Genomic DNA, 20,075 nt, shown 5'->3' on the forward strand with positions numbered 1-20,075 from the left:
TCTCTGTGACCCGTATTCTCGTAGCTATTTAAACGGTCCTTAGCTTTGAAAAGGACCCTTTCAGAAACCCTGTTTGAAAACAGGCATCCATGACAGCAGCTAAAAAGTAGCTGCACTGCTTCACAGCCTGACGCCTTTTGCTGCACTAAGAGGAGGGATTCCCGTGGGCATGCTTAGGACAGGGGAATCAGGGCGTGTTATTTTTCACCTGCGTTGGTGGCCACTGCAAATTTTAAAAGTGATAATATGCACTGAAAACTGGAGCAAAGGCCTCAGTCCTCAGCAGATTTTGCCCTAAAATTAAAATTGATTCATATTTATTCTCAAGTCATTTTAAGCATGTTTTAATTGCGCAAAAAAGCATCTGTTGGGGAAGTTAGGCCTATCTGGGGGTTTTGTCCGCCTTTTCGTCCATCTGGACACATATGTGCGTGAGTGTGCATGCAAAAACATACCTTGTTTATGGAAGAAAGTGGAGAGAGTGAGTTAAAGCTACGGCCTCAGCACCCTGAGGTTGTGGGTTCAAACCCACGCTGCTCCTTGTGACCCTGGGCAAGTCACTTAATCCCCCCATTGCCCCAGGTACATTAGATAGATTGTGAGCCAGCCGGAACAGATAGGGGAAAATGCTTGAGTACCTGAATAAATTAATGTAACTGTTCTGCGCTCCCTTAGGAGAATAGTATAGAAAATTGAATGAATAAATAGTGTGAAAAGTTTCAGCCTCTGATAACCAGAGCTGGTATTGTGACATCATAATGCCTCGTTCCACCAATAGGAGCCAACCTCATCAGTGATGTCACAATGGCTTGATTGACCTATACTTAGCTCACTTTGCTACCTTTTGATTTCTAGAGTGGTGCAGTGGTTAAAGCTACAGCCTCAGCACCCTGAGGTTATGGGTTCAAACCCACGCTGCTCCTTGTGACCCTGGGCAAGTCACTTAATCTCCCCATTGCCCCAGGTACATTAGATAAATTGCGAGCCCACCAGGACAGAAAAAATAAAAAGTACCTGAATAAAGCTCTCCTGGGAGACTGATATAGAAAATTGAATAAATAAATAGAGGAAGCCAGTGGATGCTAAGCAGGAAGGTGTTGGACCAAAAGCGTAAAGGGAATACCCCACCGAAACAGTGAGCCAGGAAAGAGCAAGATTCCCACCCTCACCGCCAGAAGAGAGTGCAGTGTGTGAAGAAAAAAGCTGTGACAGGTCCCCAGCCTCAGCAGAAGACACTAGTTTGCTGCAGATAAAGGGAGCAAGCCCAAAATATAGCAGGAAACCTGGAGCTGAATAGGGAAGAGAGCAGAAGGGATAAAACTAAAGGGATGGGATCAGATTTAATCTCTCCTGTGCAATAAAACTCTGCACGCACACACTGTCTCACTGAAACATGCCTTTCTGCAGTGCTCCGAGCATGGACTTATCAACTTCTGTAGCTGAATCTTCTATATTTGAGGGGGGGGGGGGTCTATTTACTCAGCTGACGTAACACAGCAAGGCATGGCAAGGCACAAATTTTCCCAATATCACCCCCACACTCACAAAAATTAGGCTCGATGCAGGAAACATATTAATGAAACGCATCATATGGAAATGCAACTCACTCAGAATTAACCCTGTTTCAAACTTTCTCAACTATGGAATGAGCTCCCCTTAATTCTGAGGAGCCCCAGTTCGTTCCAATCCTACCGCAAATCTCTAAAAACTTTTCTTTTTGCCAAACATTTTGAAAACTACACTTCCCCCTCCCCATTCGCGGTTTCTGCACTCGTGATTTCACATAATCGCGATTTTTTTTTCTGGGGAGGGGGAAAATTTTTAAAACCCCATATTTATTACCTCCCTGCCGCCTTCCCGGCCTTACCTGGTGGTCTAGAGGGCTTTCGTGGCAGGAGCGATCTTCCTACGCTCCTGTCCCGTGCAGATTGCCATGAAGAAATGGCTGTAGGGAGTTCCTGTCGTAGTCTCGAGAGACTATGGGAACTCACAGCAGCCATTTCCTCATGGCGATCTGCACGGGGCAGGAGCGTAAGAAGATCGCTCCTGCCCCGAAAGCCCTCTAGACCACCAGGTAAGGCCGGGAAGGCGGCAGGGAGGTGGGGGTGGGTCAGAGCCGGATAATTGCGGTTTTTCGCCATTCGCGGTCCAGCTCTGCCCATATCCCCCGCGAATAACGAGGGAGAAGTGTAATCTCTTCGAAACTTAGGGCTCCTTTTACAGAGGCGCGCATTCAGCGCATGCTAGCCGCTACCGCCTCCTTTTAAGCAGGCGGTAATTTTTCGGATAGCACGCGCTATAGCACGCAGTAATCTTGTGCGTGCGCTAAAAACGCTAGCGCGCCTTAGTAAAAGGAGCCCTTTACTATTACCTTCTCTAGTGTTTATTTAATCACTAGTGTTTAAGCCCGTTACATTAACGGGTGCTAGAATATATGGCTGTCTGTCTTTCTTTCTTTATGTCTCTCTCCCTGCTCCTGTTTCTTTCTTCCTTTCTTTCTGTCTTTCTCCCTCCTGCAATTTTTTTCTCTCTCTCCCTGGCACCCTTTGCCTGTCTGTCTTTATTTCTGTGTCTCTCTGGTCCCCTGTCTGTCTTTATTTCTGTCTGTCTCTCTCCCTAGCCTCCTTTGTCTGTCTGTATTTCTTTCTGTGTCTCCCCCCCCCCCCACTTTCCTTTGCAGAAGCAGCAGTGCTATTTCCCTTCCCCTCCAGATCCCTGTGAAGTAGTAGCAGCATTTCCCCCCACCCACCCCCCATTCCCTTCTCTCCCCCCCCCACTTTCCTTTGCAGAAGCAGCAGCGGTATTTCTCTTTCCCTCCAGGTCCTTGCTGAAGCAGTAGCAGCATTTTCCCCCACCCCCCATTCCCTTCTCTCCCCCCCACTTTATTTTGCAGAAGCAGCTGTGATATTTCCCTTCCCCTCCAGATCTCTGAGAAGTAGTAGCAGCATTTCCCCCCACCCCACCCCCCATTCCCTTCTCTCCCCCCCCCCCCACTTTCCTTTGCAGAAGCAGCAGCGGTATTTCTCTTTCCCTCCAGGTCCTTGCTGAAGCAGTAGCAGCATTTTCCCCCACCCACCCCCCATTCCCTTCTCTCCCCTACCACCACTTTCCTTTGCAGAAGCAGCAGCGGTTTTCCCTTCCCCTCCAGGTCCCTGCTGAGTAGTTGAAACCTTTCCCCCCACCCCCCATTCCCTTCTTACCTTGAGCTGCCCTGCTCCGTTCGGCCCCTCCCCCTTCCCTTCCCGTGTGCTGGCCTGCTGCGGCTGAAGGTTTTTTTCGGCGACTCCTCCTGTTAAAACTCCCCCCCCCCCTCCCGCAACCGCTCCTGTTCAAAGCGGCCTGCTGAGGTTCGCGGCCGCTGTAACGAACCTCGCAGGCCGCTCTCCAACTCGGTAGCATGTTCCATTGCGTCAGAGGGAACGTGCTACCATGTGGAGAGCGGCCTGCGAGGTTCGTTACAGCGGCCGCGAACCTCAGCAGGCCGCTTTGAACAGGAGCGGTTGCGGGAGGGGGGGTTGTTTTAACAGGAGGAGTCGCCGAAAAAAACCTTCAGCCGCAGCAGGCCAGCACACGGGAAGGGAAGGGGGAGGGGCCGAACGGAGCAGGGCAGCTCAAGGTAAGAAGGGAATGGGGGGTGGGGGAAAATGTTTCAACTACTCAGCAGGGACCTGGAGGGGAAGGGAAAACCGCTGCTGCTTCTGCTGTTGCAGGAGGATTTGGGGGGGGGATTCTTGAGCGGCGGCAGGACCATGAGGCGGGATTGAGTTTTTCGGCTTCCCCTATCTGGGGAAACCGCCGTGCCGAACTGAGCTGCGGTGGGGCCGTAGTAAGCGCGGGGCATGCTGCAGTCTTGGCGGCCACGGACATACGGATCATGGAAGCACGCTGATAAGACTGCGCATGCGCCGCCTACGGTTTTATTATATAGATTGTAAATTTTTCTTTGTCCTATCTAACGGCTGTAAACTGAGTCGAGCTTTCTTAGATTGATGATCTGGTATATAAAGTTAAGCTTTGCTTTAGTTTAGTTTAACTCGGATTGCGCTGTATTTTGTGAGCCAGAAAATCCCTGAAAAGTGTACTAAATTAAAAGAGGACAGTAGCAAAATAAAGCACTTTTTCCAAAGCCCTCATAAGCCCCCTCCCCGATCCTCTAAGACGGGATTCCCTCACAGGTTGTATGCTTCCGATGTAAGCTGTTGCTATGACTTTTTGCCTCTTTAGCAAGTGTCTCTTCATGTTCTTTTTTAAGTGTTGTTTATGGTGCTAATTGGGGCTTAATTGAAATTGTGTGTGGATCTTCCCTGCATGCCATTTTATAACTTGGCATCTAACTTTTTCCTGCACACAACACAAAAACGTATCTCAAAATCCAGATTTATGGGATCCCGGCATGGCTATGTTTTGTCCTTTGCTTCAGGGAACCCAAACTGGAGTTCAAAAACGTCCAGAACAGATAGGATTCTCAAATGAAGTCCCACCAACCAATCATTGCATACTGTCCGCTGGCGGCGAAAAGACGCATCCATTTTTGGATCGGAAGAACTATTGTAAACACACAGGGACCCGATTCTAGAAGTCTTTGAACTCTGGTTAGGGTTCCCTGAAGCAGAGAATGAAATCTGGATTTTGAGATCAGTTTTTGTGTTTTTGAATCCTTAAGAAAATTTACATGCATGCTGTGTCCTGAGGGCACAGATAAATTAACTTTTTAAAAACATATTCAATGATTGGTTTGTGGGACTTCATTTGAGAGTCATGTTTAAATCCTGATGTTTTGTCTGTCTCTTTGCACTGTTTTAAGCATTGTGTCTGTTTGATTTTATGTAAATTGCCTAGGATTAGACGGCATAGAAATTTTTTAAATCTCAAGAAAGATATAGCGGCACCAGAAAAGGTTCAAAGAAGAGTGACCAAGATGGTAAAGGGGATGGAACTCCTCTCGTATGAGGAAAGACTAAAACGATTAGGGCTCTTCAGCTTGGAAAAGAGACGGCTGAGGGGAGATAGGATTGAAGTCTACAAAATCCTGAGTGGAGTAGAAAGGGTACAAGTGGATCGATTTTTCGCTAATGACAAAGACTAGGGGACACTTGATGAAGTTACAGGGAAATACTTTTAAAATCAATAATTTTCACTCAGAGAATAGTTAAGCTCTGGAACGCGTTGCCAGAGGATGTGGTAAGAGCGGATAGCATAGCTGGTTTTAAGAAAGGTTTGGACAAGTTCCTGGAGGAAAAGTCCATAGTCTGTTATTGAGAAAGACATGGGGGAATCCACTACTTGCCCTGGATCGGTAGCATGGAATATTGCTACTCCTTGGGTTTTGGCCAGGTACTAGGGACCTGGATTGGCCACCATGAAGACGGGCTACAGGGTTTGATGGACAATTGGTCCATTCTTATGTTCTTACATGAGCCAAGTGTAGGACAATCAAGCCACTGTAACATCACTGATGAGGTTGGCTCTGAGGCACTGTGGAATGAGGCATTATGACATCATAATCTCAGCTCTGGAATGTTGCTCTCATTGGGGTTCCGGAATCTTGCTGTTATTTGAGATGCTAGAATGTTGCTACTCTTTGGGTTTTATCCAGGTACTAGGGACCATGAAGACGGGCTACAGGGCTTGATGGACCATTGGTCTGAGCCAGTAAGGCTAGTCTTACATTCCTAAAATAAATAAATATATATCTCATAGACCCCCCCCCTCCTTTACTAACGCGCAGCGTGGGTTTTAGCGCCAGCAGTGGTGGTAACTGCTCCAACGCTCACTATGAGTGTCAGAGCAGTTACCGCTGCTAAAACCTGCGCTACGCCTATATATGAAAAATTGTTATATTTGATGTACGCCATTATTACTTTATGCTAAGGGCTCCTTTTATCAAGGTGCGCTATGGGGGTTAGCGTGTCGGACATTTCATCACGCGCTAACCTCCGCGGCACACCAAAAAACTAACGCTTCGTCAATGGAGGCATTAGCGACTAGTACGGCAGGTGGTTGAACGCGTGGTATTCTGCGTGTTAACCGCCTACCGCAGCTTGAAAAAAGGAGCCCTAAGTGGATGGTTATTTTTCAAGGAAGAGTGGACTGTTTTGCATTAGTTCATTTCCCTTCTCACGTTTTTGGGGTTGTTTTTTTTTTTTTTCATTTTTATTTGATTAATCGCTTTACATAAAATTCTAAGCGATTTACAATTCAAATAAAGGAGATACAAGTAATCATAGAAAACATGATGAGAGACAAAGGCCCTCTTTGATTAAAGTGCGCTAAGCATTTTAGTGTGCTTTTATCATGCGCTAAATCAGTGTGCGTGCTAAACGCCAACATGTCCACAGGATAACATGCACGTGTTAGCATTCAGCGCATGTTCATAGTGCACGCTAAACAGCATAGCGCACCTTGGTAACAGAGGGGGGAAAGACTTCAATTACAGATTGGAACGTAGGGAAAAGAACTACAATTTGTATAGAACAGCACGTAATGTTCAAATTTTCACGCCTTTGTTTTAAATTGGTCTGGGAATTGGCCCCTACCTACCTGTTATCTCATTTCGTGCTATATAACCCCGCGTGGGTAACCGGGAATTGTAACTTATTTGCATACCCGAAGATTTTAGGCTGTAAAGTTAGGTCTTTCTTAGACAGGATGCTCGCATTTCAAGCAAGAAAACAACGGTCCTGGTTGGGTAACTATATTAGCGGAACAAAGAAAAATGGGGAGACCCAATGATCAACAATGAAAAATGGGGATTCCTAATGATCAATAATGAAAAATGGGGAGACCCAATGATCAAAGAAAAATGGGGAGACCCAATGATCAAAGAAAAATGGGGAGACCCAGTGATCAACAAAGAAAAATGGGGATTCCCAATGATCAACAATGAAAAATGGGGATTCCCAATGATTAATAATGAAAAATGGGGAGACCCAATGATCAAAGAAAAATGGGGAGACCCAGTGATCAACAAAGAAAAATGGGGATTCCCAATGATCAACAATGAAAAATGGGGATTCCTAATGATCAATAATGAAAAATGGGGAGACCCAATGATCAAAGAAAAATGGGGAGACCCAATGATCAAAGAAAAATGGGGAGACCCAGTGATCAACAAAGAAAAATGGGGATTCCCAATGATCAACAATGAAAAATGGGGATTCCCAATGATCAATAATGAAAAATGGGGAGACCCTATGATCAAAGAAAAATGGGGAGACCCAGTGATCAACAAAGAAAAATGGGGATTCCCAATGATCAACAATGAAAAATGGGGATTCCCAATGATCAATAATGAAAAATGGGGAGACCCTATGATCAAAGAAAAATGGGGAGACCCAGTGATCAACAAAGAAAAATGGGGATTCCCAATGATCAATAATGAAAAATGGGGAGACCCTATGATCAAAGAAAAATAGGGAGACCCAGTGATCAACAAAGAAAAATGGGGATTCCCAATGATCAATAATGAAAAATAGGGAGACCCAGTGATCAACAAAGAAAAATGGGGATTCCCAATGATCAATAATGAAAAATGGGGAGACCCAATGATCAATAATGAAAAATGGGGAGACCCAGTGATCAACAAAGAAAAATGGGGAGACCCAATGATCAACAAAGAGAAACTATATTAGCGGAGCCATGTTGTCTTACGGCGCCTTCCGAAAAGAAATTAAGACAGTACTATTTCATAAATTTATCTCTTAATTCGATATTTTATTCTTAACATAATAATTTTACTGCATTAACTTACATTTTTTTTATCGACCTTTTAGTTGATATGCTGTATTCTTACTATTAATATTTTGTATTTCGCTGATTGTCCCGTTTTTGTCTTTTGTGTAAACCGCCTAGAATTCTTCTGATTGAGGGGGTATAGAAAAATAAAGGGCTCCTTTTACGAAGCCGCGTTTGCACGCGTGACTTTTTTTATCACACGCTAATTCCCGCGCTAGCCGAAAAACTACCGTCTGCTCAAGAGGAGACGGTAGTGGCTAGCGCGGACGGCAGTTTAGCGTGCGCTATTACGCACATTAAACCGCTAACGCGGCTTCGTAAAAGGAACCCAAAGTTATGTTACATTATATATTTACTTCAGTCACTCCAATTTTCTAGTAACTTACCCATTCCTACTTGCATATAGGGGTCCTTTTACTAAGGCACGCAGACTGATTTAACGCGTCCAAAATGATTTAGCGCGCATTATTAGCGCACGCTATATGCTAATGCATCCATAGAATATAATCGGCATGTTAGCATTTAGCGTGCACTAGTCGTTAGCGTGCGCTAAATCAGTTTGTGCGCGCTAAATCGGCTAGCACATCTTAGTAAAAGCGGGGGATCGTATTGTAATTAGCTCTCCAATCGGCCAGAATATAATTTATCTTTAATCTTGCCAATCCTTTTCAGTACTAAAACTAAAGCATATTTGATCCATCGTGTTCCTTTATCTAAAACAGTGTTCTTCAACCACCGGTCCATGGACCAGTACCGGTCCACAGAAATTTCCTGCCGGTCCACATGGCCAGCACGTGCATCAGGCCCAAAACAGTGTTCTTCAACCGCCGGTCCACGGTGCGATCGATGCAACATTATCTTCGAGCCAGCTCCCTCTTCCTTACTGATTCAGTGCACAAAGCCAAGGGCAATGGCTCCTATGGGCATCCTGCACCTGAACCGGAAGCCTTCTCTCTGACGTTGCAACGTCAGAGGGAAGGCTTCCAGATGAGGCATGGGACGTGCAAGGTGCAATTAGCACTATTATGGGGGCAGGGTCTGGGGTGGAGATTGGGTAGAGATGGGCGGGGTCTGGCCCACGAGTTAGCCCAGTGTTCTTCAACCGCCGGTCCACGGACCGATGCCGGTCCACAGAATAATTCTTTTATTTCTGCCAGTCCATAGGTGTAAAAAGGTTGAAAAACACTGATCTAAAAGACCAGGGGGACATCTTTATTCCTATGATAAAATTAAAATCTTGTTTATTATTTCTTACTATAACCCACGATACAGAAATACTTCGTTGTAGTGTGCTCTTTCCTTAGTACAGATCGACGGTAAAAATGTGAGAAACTCTTGAGAAAAAAGAGGCCATTTGTGAGTTGCCAGTTTAAATGTACAAGAGGCAGCTTGCACAATGGCAGAAAAGAGTTGAAAAATTGAAACGACACACTTCATACTTGGGAACACAGCTGCTGAAAGGGAAAACCCAGTCACACTTTTATTTTTTTTTTTTTTCCACGGCATCTAAAAATATTCAGACGACGAGGCTACAAGTAAATAATCACTGAGCGCGTTCGCCGGATCCAAGCATCTACAAAGCAGAGGAAAGAATTTAGACAGTCCCAGCTGATTGCGTTTGATTATTGCAACAGTGCGAAGCAGCTGAGATGCTGGGAAGCCCTATGCGTGCTGCAGTGCAGATGACTAATAAAGCTGCTGAGCCTTTGTTTGCCAAAGATAGTTTCGGGAAGCCTGACACAACTGTTTTCCTAGCTGAAAGGTTTCACTTATGGACAATGACTCCCAAGGGATTCGTTTTGCACATGCTTTGACCAGATTGAACCTCGCTCCTAAGTCAAGGTATGTGAGCTATGATCTCACTTGTAAATGTGCTGCTAACATCGCGGTCATACTTGTATTATCTAAAAACAGCTCTATTCTGGACTTCATAGGATGCAATATGTATAAGCGACCTATGAGGAGGTGCTTGGAATGTCGGGAAATACAGTAAAACCTTGACTTGCAAGTAACTTGGAATGCAAGTGTTTTGCAAGACAAACAAAACATTTTCTTTCTTTCTTTCTTTTTTTTGGTTTAAATCTTTATTGATTTTCAAACTTTGATAGTGCATACATTTTCTTAAATTTGAACTTGATAAACAAACAAGGTCTTGCAATACAAGTGCATACAGTATATACACATCACAACTGAGCCGATGGTTCTTCTCTCTCTGACGCTGCGGGAGTGAAGTGACTGTTCTAAACGAGCGAGGTCTTGCAATACGAGTACATACAGTATACATGCGTCACAACTGAGCCAATGGGTCTTCTCTCTCTCTGACGCTGCGGGAGCGTAGTGACTGTTCTAATCAAGCAAAGTCTTGCAATACGAGTACATACAGTATACACGCGTCACACCATCACAACTGAGCCGATGGTTCTTCTCTCTCTGACGCTGTGAGAGTGTAATGGCTTTTCTAAACGAGCGAGGTCTTGCAATACGAGTACGTATAGTATTTTGTATTAAAGTTTTTGGGTTGTGGAATGAATCGTCTGAGTTTCCATTATTTCTTATGGGGAAATTCGCTTTGATATACGAGTGCTTTGGATTACAAGCATGTTTTCGGAATGAATTATGCTCACAAACCAAGGTTTTCCTGTAGCTCTGTATGTTTCTGCTACAGTTTCTTGGTTTTTACTTGAGGATCTTTCCACATCATGCACTGGTAGGGTTACCAGATATCCAGGAAAACCCAGAGGACAGTCCGAGTGCCCGGAAGGATTTCCAAAGTCTGGCAATTTGTCCAGGTTGGTCACGTCTGGAGGGCATGTGCGCAGGCGTGGGCGTCAACGCGATCATGTCATGCGCATGATGTCATCGCATTGACATCGGCGCAGGGGCGGTCACAAGCTTGGGAAGACTCTTATGGGGGGAATGGAACTGGGAGCAGAACAGGGCAGGACTAGGCTCACTGAAACATGCCTTTTTGCAGTGCTCCGAGCATGGACTTATCAACTTCTGTAGCTGAATCTTCTGGCATCCTATTTTTTTCATAGAGGAAATCTAGCAACCTGATGCATGGGAAAATAACTCACAGGCTTCCACAATTCAATAACCGAGTATCCAAATGTTCAGTGTAGCTCAATTTTTATTGCTTAATTTAAATTGCAAAATTTTTTTTCGATTATCCAATGAATCCTTATATGGAAAAAAGGCTTCAGAAACACCTCCTCCGCCTTTGATAATAGACTTATATCTGGCAGGAATTCCGGTGTAAAATTTTCCTCACCGGCCTTAATTCATGCTAACTTTTTTAGAAATAATTTAATTTTTCTTAAAATACTGTATCCCTTCATCTTCAATATCCAAAGATAAATGTATACAATGTTTGAAACTTAACTTAAATTCATCTCAATTTTGATTTGACCTGGGAGCTATTGATCCAGGTCAAAAACTAGGGTGAGTTAGATGACAGCAGCGGCACTGGGGGATCCTTGAAAAAACAAGTTTATTGCGAAACATGTTGGATCGATAGCTCCCAGGTCAAATCAAAACTGAGATGAATTTAGATTAAGTATGAAATTCATCGTTTCAATCATATAGTATACATCAGGGGTGCCCACACTTTATGGGCTTGCAAGCTACTTTTATAATTACTAAGTCAAAATGATCTACCAACAATAAAATTTTAAAAAACCACAAAGCACACTGAAAGGCAGAGAAAATGTTAATTATTCATATTCCGAGTTTTTTCAAAGAGGTCACGGCAGATGACTCTATGCAATGTCACCTCAGTAACAAAATACAAAAATAGACAAATACACCCCCTCCCTTTTTACTAAACCACAATAGTAGGTTTTAGCACAGGGAGTTACACTGAATGCCTCGTGCTGCTCTCAATGCTCATAGGCTCCCTGCACTAAAAAACGCTATTGCGGTTTAGTAAAAGGGAGCCATAGTGCAAAATATAAACAGCAGATATAAATTCTCAAAACCGACACATTTTGATCACTAAATTGAAAATAAAATCATTTTTCCTACCTTTGCTGTTTGGTGATTTCATGAGTCTCAGGTTGCACTTTCTTCTTCTGACTGTGCATCCAATATTTCTTCCTTTCTTTCAGCCTCCTGTATGTTTCCTCTCCTACAGACCTCATTCTCTCCCCCAACTTTTTCTTTCTGTCTCCCTGTTCCACCTTCTTTCTGTCTCCCTGTCTGCCCCCTTTCTTTCTCCGTGCCCTCCCCCAAGCCACTCAGTTTGCTGCCACCGCCATCGGGGAACAGCCCCCAAGCCACCGCCGTCCCAAGCTTTCCCTGTAGAAGCGTCGCGCTGACCAGCATTCCGCTCCCTGACGTCAATTCTGATGTAGGAGAGGAAGTTCCGGGCCAACAAGGCATTTCTCCTCATTCCATCCAGCCTGAGCCCCATCTCTCCTTGATCCAGCATTTCCCTTCTATGTCTGTCAGAATTACCATTCCACCTATTTTCCAGCATCACCCTTCTTTGTGTCCATCTCACCACTTTTTCAGAATCTTCATTTGTCTCTGTCCTTGTCTTTACCCCATGTTCACCATTTGCCCTTTCAATGTCTTTATCTCCCCCCACACACACTTTTTCAGCATTACTTCTATGTCTCTCTTTCACCTCCTCTTCATGTCCCCTCTGTATCTCTATCCTTATTCAGTAGGTCCTGCTTACTCTTTCTCTTCTTTGTGTCACTATCTCCATTTTCAGCTTTCCCCCCTTTTCCTTTGTTAATGCACCCTGTAGCCAGAATCTTTCCACCCTCCCTCCACTCCGGCCCAGCCCAGTATGAAATATTTCCTTTTGTTTCCTTCCCCTCTCTCTTTCTCTCTCTCTTTTGCTCCCTCAACCACGAGTCCTGCATCTGGCCCTCTCCCTTCTACCTGCAATTGGCAAAACCCCCCTGCTCCGCGGCTCTCTTAAGCAACTCGTCAGCAGCGGTGATCAAGACAAGCTGCCGACATCGAGGCCTTCCCTCTACGAGTCCCGCCTTTGTGGAAAAAGGAAGTTGAAAGCGGGACTCGCAGAGGGTAGGCCCCGACGTTAGAAGCTTCTGTCGATCGCTGCTGCTGAGTTGCCGAAGAGAACCGCGGAGCAGGGGGTGTGGCCGGAAGCAGGTAGAAGGGAGAGGGCTGCTGGAAGAGGTAGAAGTTCCGGAGTATGACACCGACCCAGGCCAGGATGATTTCTTTTTCAGGCTGTTGCTGCTGCCGCCACCACGCCCCCACCTCCCCCCCCCCAAAATGACAAAAACAGCCTAATGCCCGGCGTCGGCGTCTTTGACGTCGGGGAGAGGAAGGCTGATAGGCCCGGTAGATCGGGACGGCAACACGAGTCTATCACAGAGCCCGGGATGGGCTCTGGGATCGACTCACGTTGCCTTCCTGAGCTACCGGTTGATCGACGCGTTGGGCACCCCTGGTATACATTTATCTTTGGATATTGAAAAATTAATGAAATTATTTCCGGGGGGGAGTGGCCAAGATGGCGGCATTGACCGAGCATTGAGATCGAGCTCTCGTGGCTGTTAGCGTTTCTTTTCCTAGAGCAGTTATGCCGCACAAAGGAAAGGTTTGGTTATGGCGCCTTCTTCCTCGACGCCGATACCACCTATTAGACAGCAGACGATTGAGCAATTACTGCCCGGTATCTGCATTGGGACTGGCAGAACTAGCCCCGCGTTGGGGAAAAGTAAAGAAGGCCTTACCTCACAGGGGCATGAAATCTCTCTTCCACCACCGCAAATGGAACCACCTCCTTGTCCGGCGGATTCAAACACCCTGGAGGAGGGAGCTACCAGTGTTGCTGAGGATGCACCTGGAGTTCCGGTAGAGGAAGCAACCGGGGCAGATGAGCTTCTGCCGATGGGGAACTAACATTGGGGAGAGAAACCCCTCCAATGAGGTGACTTTAGCAGCAATTTGGCAAATGCTCCAGAAAGTGGATAAAGCTGCAGTTAAAACATCAGAGGCTGCTTCGAAGACATCAGAGGAGGTAAAAACTTTGGCTGGTAAAATTGACGATATTTCAAGAGCCTTGGAACATTCTAACACAGAAATGAAAAGCTCTATAGTAAATGTACAATCAGAAGTTCAAGCCTTTAAAGTAGCTGTGAATAAAGATAATACTATACTTCAAAGAAAAATAGAAAACATTGAGAATTTTAATCGCAGACTTAATGCCAGAATTTTGAATTTCCCCAAAGTACCCGGGATTTCAGCATATGAGATGTTTAAGACTTATTTGGTGAAAGTTTTAAAATATTCACCAGACCATATTCCTCCATTAAATAAAATATATTATCTTCCACAAACCATTAGAGCTCGGGAAACAATGGAGGGAATTAAACCAGATACACCGCAATTGGATGTTAACAACATATCAGCTATTTTGGAAGAGTCTATTTCTGACTCCTCATTGAGAGTGGCACTTCTGATTTCATTTATTTTCCAACAGGACTTGGATTCCTTTATGAAACTCTATTTCCGCTTATCAAAAGAACTGTTTTATGGTAAAAAGATATGGGTATTCCTGGATGTAACTAAGGTTGCCCAGTAAAAAAGGAAACAATTTTTGTCCTTGAGACAGGAGGCCAAGGCACTTGGGGGCGTCCTTTTTACTGGCGTACCCTTGTAAATGCGTAGTAAAATTTGCTCAAGTTAAATATATTTTTTTTCAGCCGGAGCAGCTAAGATCATTTCTGGAGCTAAAGAAAATTGCTGTTGTTTAGCGGAAATTTAATATAAATGCAGAGTATGTTATAGCTTTTCATTGACTAGTTCTTTTTCCTTTGTGTTTAACTTCTTAATAATAACTGCCGTTACCCCCCTTCATTTTTTGTGGTCTACGGAAGCGAGAATTGTATTTTCATATTTGTTTATAAAATGTGATGTTTTTTAACATTTATTCCTGCTGTATTTCCTTAACAAGAATGTTAGTTTCTTGTAATATATTGAAAATTTCAATAAATAATTAAAGCAAAAAAAAAAAAAAAAATTATTTCTAAAAAAGTTAGCATGAATTAAGGCTGGTGAGGAAAATTTTACACCGGAATTCCTGCCAGATATAAGTCTATTATCAAAGGCTGCGGAGGTGTTTCTGAGGCCTTTTTTCCATATAAGGATTCATTGGATACTCGAAAAAAAATTTAGCAATTTAAATTAAGCAATAAAAGTGGAGCAATAAAAATTAAGCAATAAAACTGCCAATCAAGTGGAGAAGGCTTCATCCAAGGCTAGGCAAATGCTGGATTTTATCCGGAGAAGCTTTGCTAGTCGGCAGCCCAACGTCATAATGCCATTGTACAGTCGAGGTGGAAAACGACATATTCGTTCCCAAGGGAACCTCGGCCACAAGGGAGCACCCGCTTAAACTCAGAGGAGGGAGATTTGGTGGTGACACCAGGAAGTACTTCTTCACAGAAAGGGTGGTGGATCACTGGAACAAACTTCCGGTGCAGGTGATCGAGGCCACCAGCGTGCTCGACTTTAAGAATAGATGGGACATCCACGTGGGATCCCTACGAGGGTCGAGCTAAGGAACTAAGTCATGAGCACTCAGACTTAATGGGGTGGGTCAGTAGAGTGGGCAGACTTGATGGGCTGTGGCCCTTTTCTGCCGTCATCTTTCTATGTTTCTATGTTTCTAACTATGGTGAGGCCTCATCTGGAGTACTAAACATTTGGATACAGGGGATAAAGGGGAGGGCTTCAATGGCTGGGAGGGTGTAGATGGGCTGGAGTAAGTCTTAACAGAGATTTTGGCAGTTGGAACCCAAGCACAGTACCGGGTAAAGCTTTGGATTCTCGCCCAGAAATAGCTAAGAAGAAAAAAAAAAAAAAAATTTAAATTGAATCAGGTTGGGCAGACTGGATGGACCATTCGGGTCTTTATCTGCCGTCATCTACTATGTTACTATGTTACTATGATACTCGATTATTGAATTGTGGAGGCCTGTGAGATACCATCCGGGTAATTGAATTCTATACATAAATCTGTGAGACCGTCTGGAGTAGGAACGCTACGGGATAATAACTCGGCACCGACAGGTGAATTATCAATGCGCAGGACAAATCGGAAAACGAACCAACAAATCTGCAGTACAGAGTCAAACGACAAAACCAAGGAAGAAACCGCAGATGTGATGTACAAGGCACAAAAGGACAAATTCTATAAGAAGCACCCAAAAGTTAGGCACCAAAGTAGGCCCTGTTCAGCGCGATTCAAGTGAAATCGGGTGCTGTTTAATGAATCACACTGAGCGGAACCTATTTTGGAGGCGCCCAATAAATAGGCCAAAACTTAAGTGCCCATGCGAGCACACTTAAGCACACTTAAGAGCAGCGATTCTACAACAAGGCGCCTAACCCGTATCCAGGCCCACGCCTAACGTGCATAACGCCTGTTTTTTTTTTTTTTTTTTTTAAAGCCACCTAAATTTTTAGAGGCGCCTTATTGCAGAATCACTCTTTCTTGATAGGCGCCTAAGTTTCAATTATTGCTGATTAAAAAGCTTAATTAAGCTTGTTGGTCGATTTACACAGGCGCCTATCTAGTTGGGCGCCTCCAAAACAGGTGCCTAACATTAGGAACCGGTTACATAATTTGGGCCAAAATCTTTAATGGGTAAAAATATGACATAGCAATTCAAGTAATGTCCTCCACCACCCCATCTCTGCTCACCTTATCCAGCAGCAGCCCTTTAATTGATGTTTTTATTTCATTCTTGTCTCTGTTTCCGGGTTAGTTTCCATTCTTTCTTCTCCTCCCACGCTTTCTGCAATTATATTCTTTTCTCCTTCTAAAAATGCATTTCTTGTTGCCTGTCTCCATTCTTTGAATATTCTTACCAGACTGTCTTCCTTCCACTATTCTATTCAATTTTTCCCCCTCCTTCTAGTTTTTCCATTGCTGCCTCCTAGTTCCATTTCTGCCTTTTCCTTCAGCCTCATCATCTAATTTCTCATCCCTTCCTCATTTCTCCTTATCTGACCCTTTATCCTGGTCTTTCCTTTCCCTTACTTCATTGTTTTTTCCTTTTTCCCCATCTTATTCCTCTCCCCCTTTCCTTACCTCATCATCATTATTCCCCCAAGCCAATTCTCTTCCTCCCTTCCCAGATCGGATCGCCCATGAAGCGTAAGAGTGCTTCGTTACATTTTTGCCTTTTACAGCTGCCCAGGCCAGAATTTCACTTTAACAGTGTGTGACACTGTAGTGCTGTGCGACTCAATGTGCCAGGTGTGAGCGGGGCTGGGCCATGCTTTGCTCACACTTCACGGATGGGCGAGGAGAGGAGAGCGACTCCAGGCCCGCAGCTCTGTCCCAGCAGTTCGAACGTGCATACGTTAAAAATTGTTATGGCGACCGTTGAACCAGAAGCCTTCGCTCGGAGGGAGTGACGTCAGCCTCAGGTTCAAGTTAGGCACCAGCTGAGGACCAGCTCGTTCACCAACTTGGGCTCGAGGCCTTCCGGTGTTGCAGGAGCGGAGCGGACTTCTGGAGGCGATCTTCTGGAGGTGGGAGGCTCAACGGAGATTGGGGGGGGGGGCAGGGGCGAAGACGACGACGACGAAGAAAGAAACGTAGGCGCGCATGCGCACTTCTGCAATGCCACAGACCTACATCTCACAGATCAGGGATTACAGATCACGCAAGTCTTAGTGCGCATGCGCGTCTAGCGTTTTATTATATAGGATTAGTCATGAGACGTTCTAAGAGTATTATAATAACTGCCACAAGTATATTAATTACAGAATTTAAGCAAGAGGTTCCATATTCGGTCAAATCTCCTCAAATTGCCACCCTTAACTGCAAACATTTTTTCATATTTGGCATATAAACACACCAAATTCCATCAATTGTTGTATTCCAATTTAGAAGAGTCTTTCCAGTGGAAAAGGATAGATTTAATAGTTATCATAACTAGATTCTTCAGTAACTGGTCTTTAAAAGTATCCGGCACAACAACTGCATCAGTAGTGCCAACAATAATTAATCTATAAGACAAAAGAATTGATATGGAAAGTCTCTTAGAAATGGATGACCAAAACTTTATTCCAGCACGTGTGCATGCTTTCATCTGTGTTCAGGATGGGGCATTTTTAGTCAATTTCTGAATGTAAAAAGAACATAGCAAAAGCTATGGTTCATTACGTACATTAGAGCCTTATTTTGATTTCTCATCCTTCAGATTGTTGGCGCAATCTCTGGTACTAAGCACATTGGACTACTGTAACATCATTTATTTAGGATCATTCAAAAACAAAAAAACAACAAAGAACCTATCGGGAGATTGAGACTCATTCAAAATACTGCAGTACGTTTGATATTTGGGCTGAAAAAATCAGATCACGTTACCCCATACTATAGGAAATTACCCTGGCTGCCAATGGAGGCCAGAATCGTTTTCAAACTTGCATGTTTGTGCTACAAAACACTGGCAGGCCTTGCTCTCGTTTATCTTGTCAACCGCTCTATATTCTCTACAAACCTTCGACCCACACGGAGAATTTCTCTATTCTCTTTTCCTACGCTAAAAGGATGTACTGTAAAAAGATTCCTGAAAAAAACCTTCGCCTACCAGGCTAGTGTCTGGAGCAAAAACCTTAAGTGCCCTGTTCATGAACTCGTTGTCCTACCAAACGTTTAGGAAACCTGTGAAATTTTTTGCGTATGACATTTTTGGCTAAAGAAACCCAACCATACCAGTTATGTAATTCCATTTGTATTTCATCCGCGTCTGTCAGATTCTCTTTGTTGTAAAACGCTCTGAACTGTTAAGGTATAGCGGGTTATAAAGAAACCATTATTATTATCATTATTGAGCCCAGCATCCAGTTTCTACGGTGGCCAGCTCAGGTCAGACATGCCTGGCAGATTCCCAAAAAGTACACGCAATTTCTTACAACTCATTTTGAGGGATGAGCAACGGGGTCTCTCCAGTCTCCCTGGCTAATTTTTATACTAATCTTCATAAAATCTTCTCCAGAAACGAGATGTTCGCACACATGACTTATATATTTTATTGACTCGGAGAATTTCATTGAGTGTGAATATCCAGTTTCCGGATAAGATTTTAGGAACATTAGTTACTAATTATTTCCACTTTTATTTTTGTTTATGGTTGTGGTTGATTAATCGATTTTATAAACCTCTTCCTCAATGAACTTGTCCAAACCTCTTTAGAATCCCACTTTAATTAAATGTCTTAACTATGGCCTCCAGCAACATTCCATGGCTTTGAAAATTACCCTCTCCATCGCCAACAAGGTTTAATTGACTCGCAAGTAAGTGGGATCAACGGGTAACTGATGTGTAATAGAAATCAAGATGTGATAGCATGAGTGGGCATGGGGCAAGGAGCCCTCACAAACATAGCCAGGGGAAAATATCAATTGTGTGATTCAAAATTAAAATCGTGAAAACTGGCATTCCTCTTGCAGGTTGTGAGCTCAGGAGTCTACATAAAGCAGCAAACAAAAAAAAGAGGGTCTGGTTCCTACCAGACCACTGAAGAATCAAATTGTGCACAGAGTTTGCAAGGTAAACGCTTTGCTTACTTCTTGGCTTCCCCTCTAGTCTTGCAAACCTATATTTTGTAGGAGTACCCTGGAGGTTTGCTTCGTCTTGCTCTAGGACTCTCTGTCTTTCCCCAGCCCTGAACTTTTATCTCCCCTGATACAATCACATCTATCAGGCTGAAGTTCCCAGGTCTAAACCTTAATGTGGCCCTTGGAGGAGTTAGTTTTAAGAGAACCGGTATCTCCTTATACATTTTACCCCAGCCTACAAAGGGGTGCTGGAACTTCCTTAGCCCAATGAATCTAATCTAATCCTTATTTTTATGTAGGACAAAGGGATTGAGGGGTACAGATAAGAGCAGTGGAAGGTTTAGAGATAAGTGTAGAGGTAGGTATAAAATTAGTCAGGGACCGCTGCTCAGGCAATATGCCTGATGGGCCACCGCGTGAGCGGACCACTGGGCAGGATGGACCTCTGGTCTGCCCCGGCGGAGGCGACTACTTATGTACTTATGTACTTATGTACCGAGTCCTCAATCCAAGAATGCTCGACTCGCATTACAGTAGTTAGATAAGGTAATGAAAATATAAAATAGTAATTAAATTAAGCACGTAGTAACATAGCAGAAGTGGGAGAGGAATTAATGACCAAAGTGTTTGGTGAACAGGGTGGCTTTCAGAGACCTGCGAAAGGATGAAAGAGAACTAGAACTTCGCAAAAAAAAGTGGAAGATCATTCCAAAGTTGAGTGAACTTGAAGGACAGAGATTGACCAAAAGCTTGGTTCTTTTGATACCTTTACTAGATGGACA

Source organism: Geotrypetes seraphini, chromosome 8, assembly GCF_902459505.1.
Source record: "Geotrypetes seraphini chromosome 8, aGeoSer1.1, whole genome shotgun sequence".
In the NCBI taxonomy this organism is placed as follows: domain Eukaryota; kingdom Metazoa; phylum Chordata; class Amphibia; order Gymnophiona; family Dermophiidae; genus Geotrypetes; species Geotrypetes seraphini.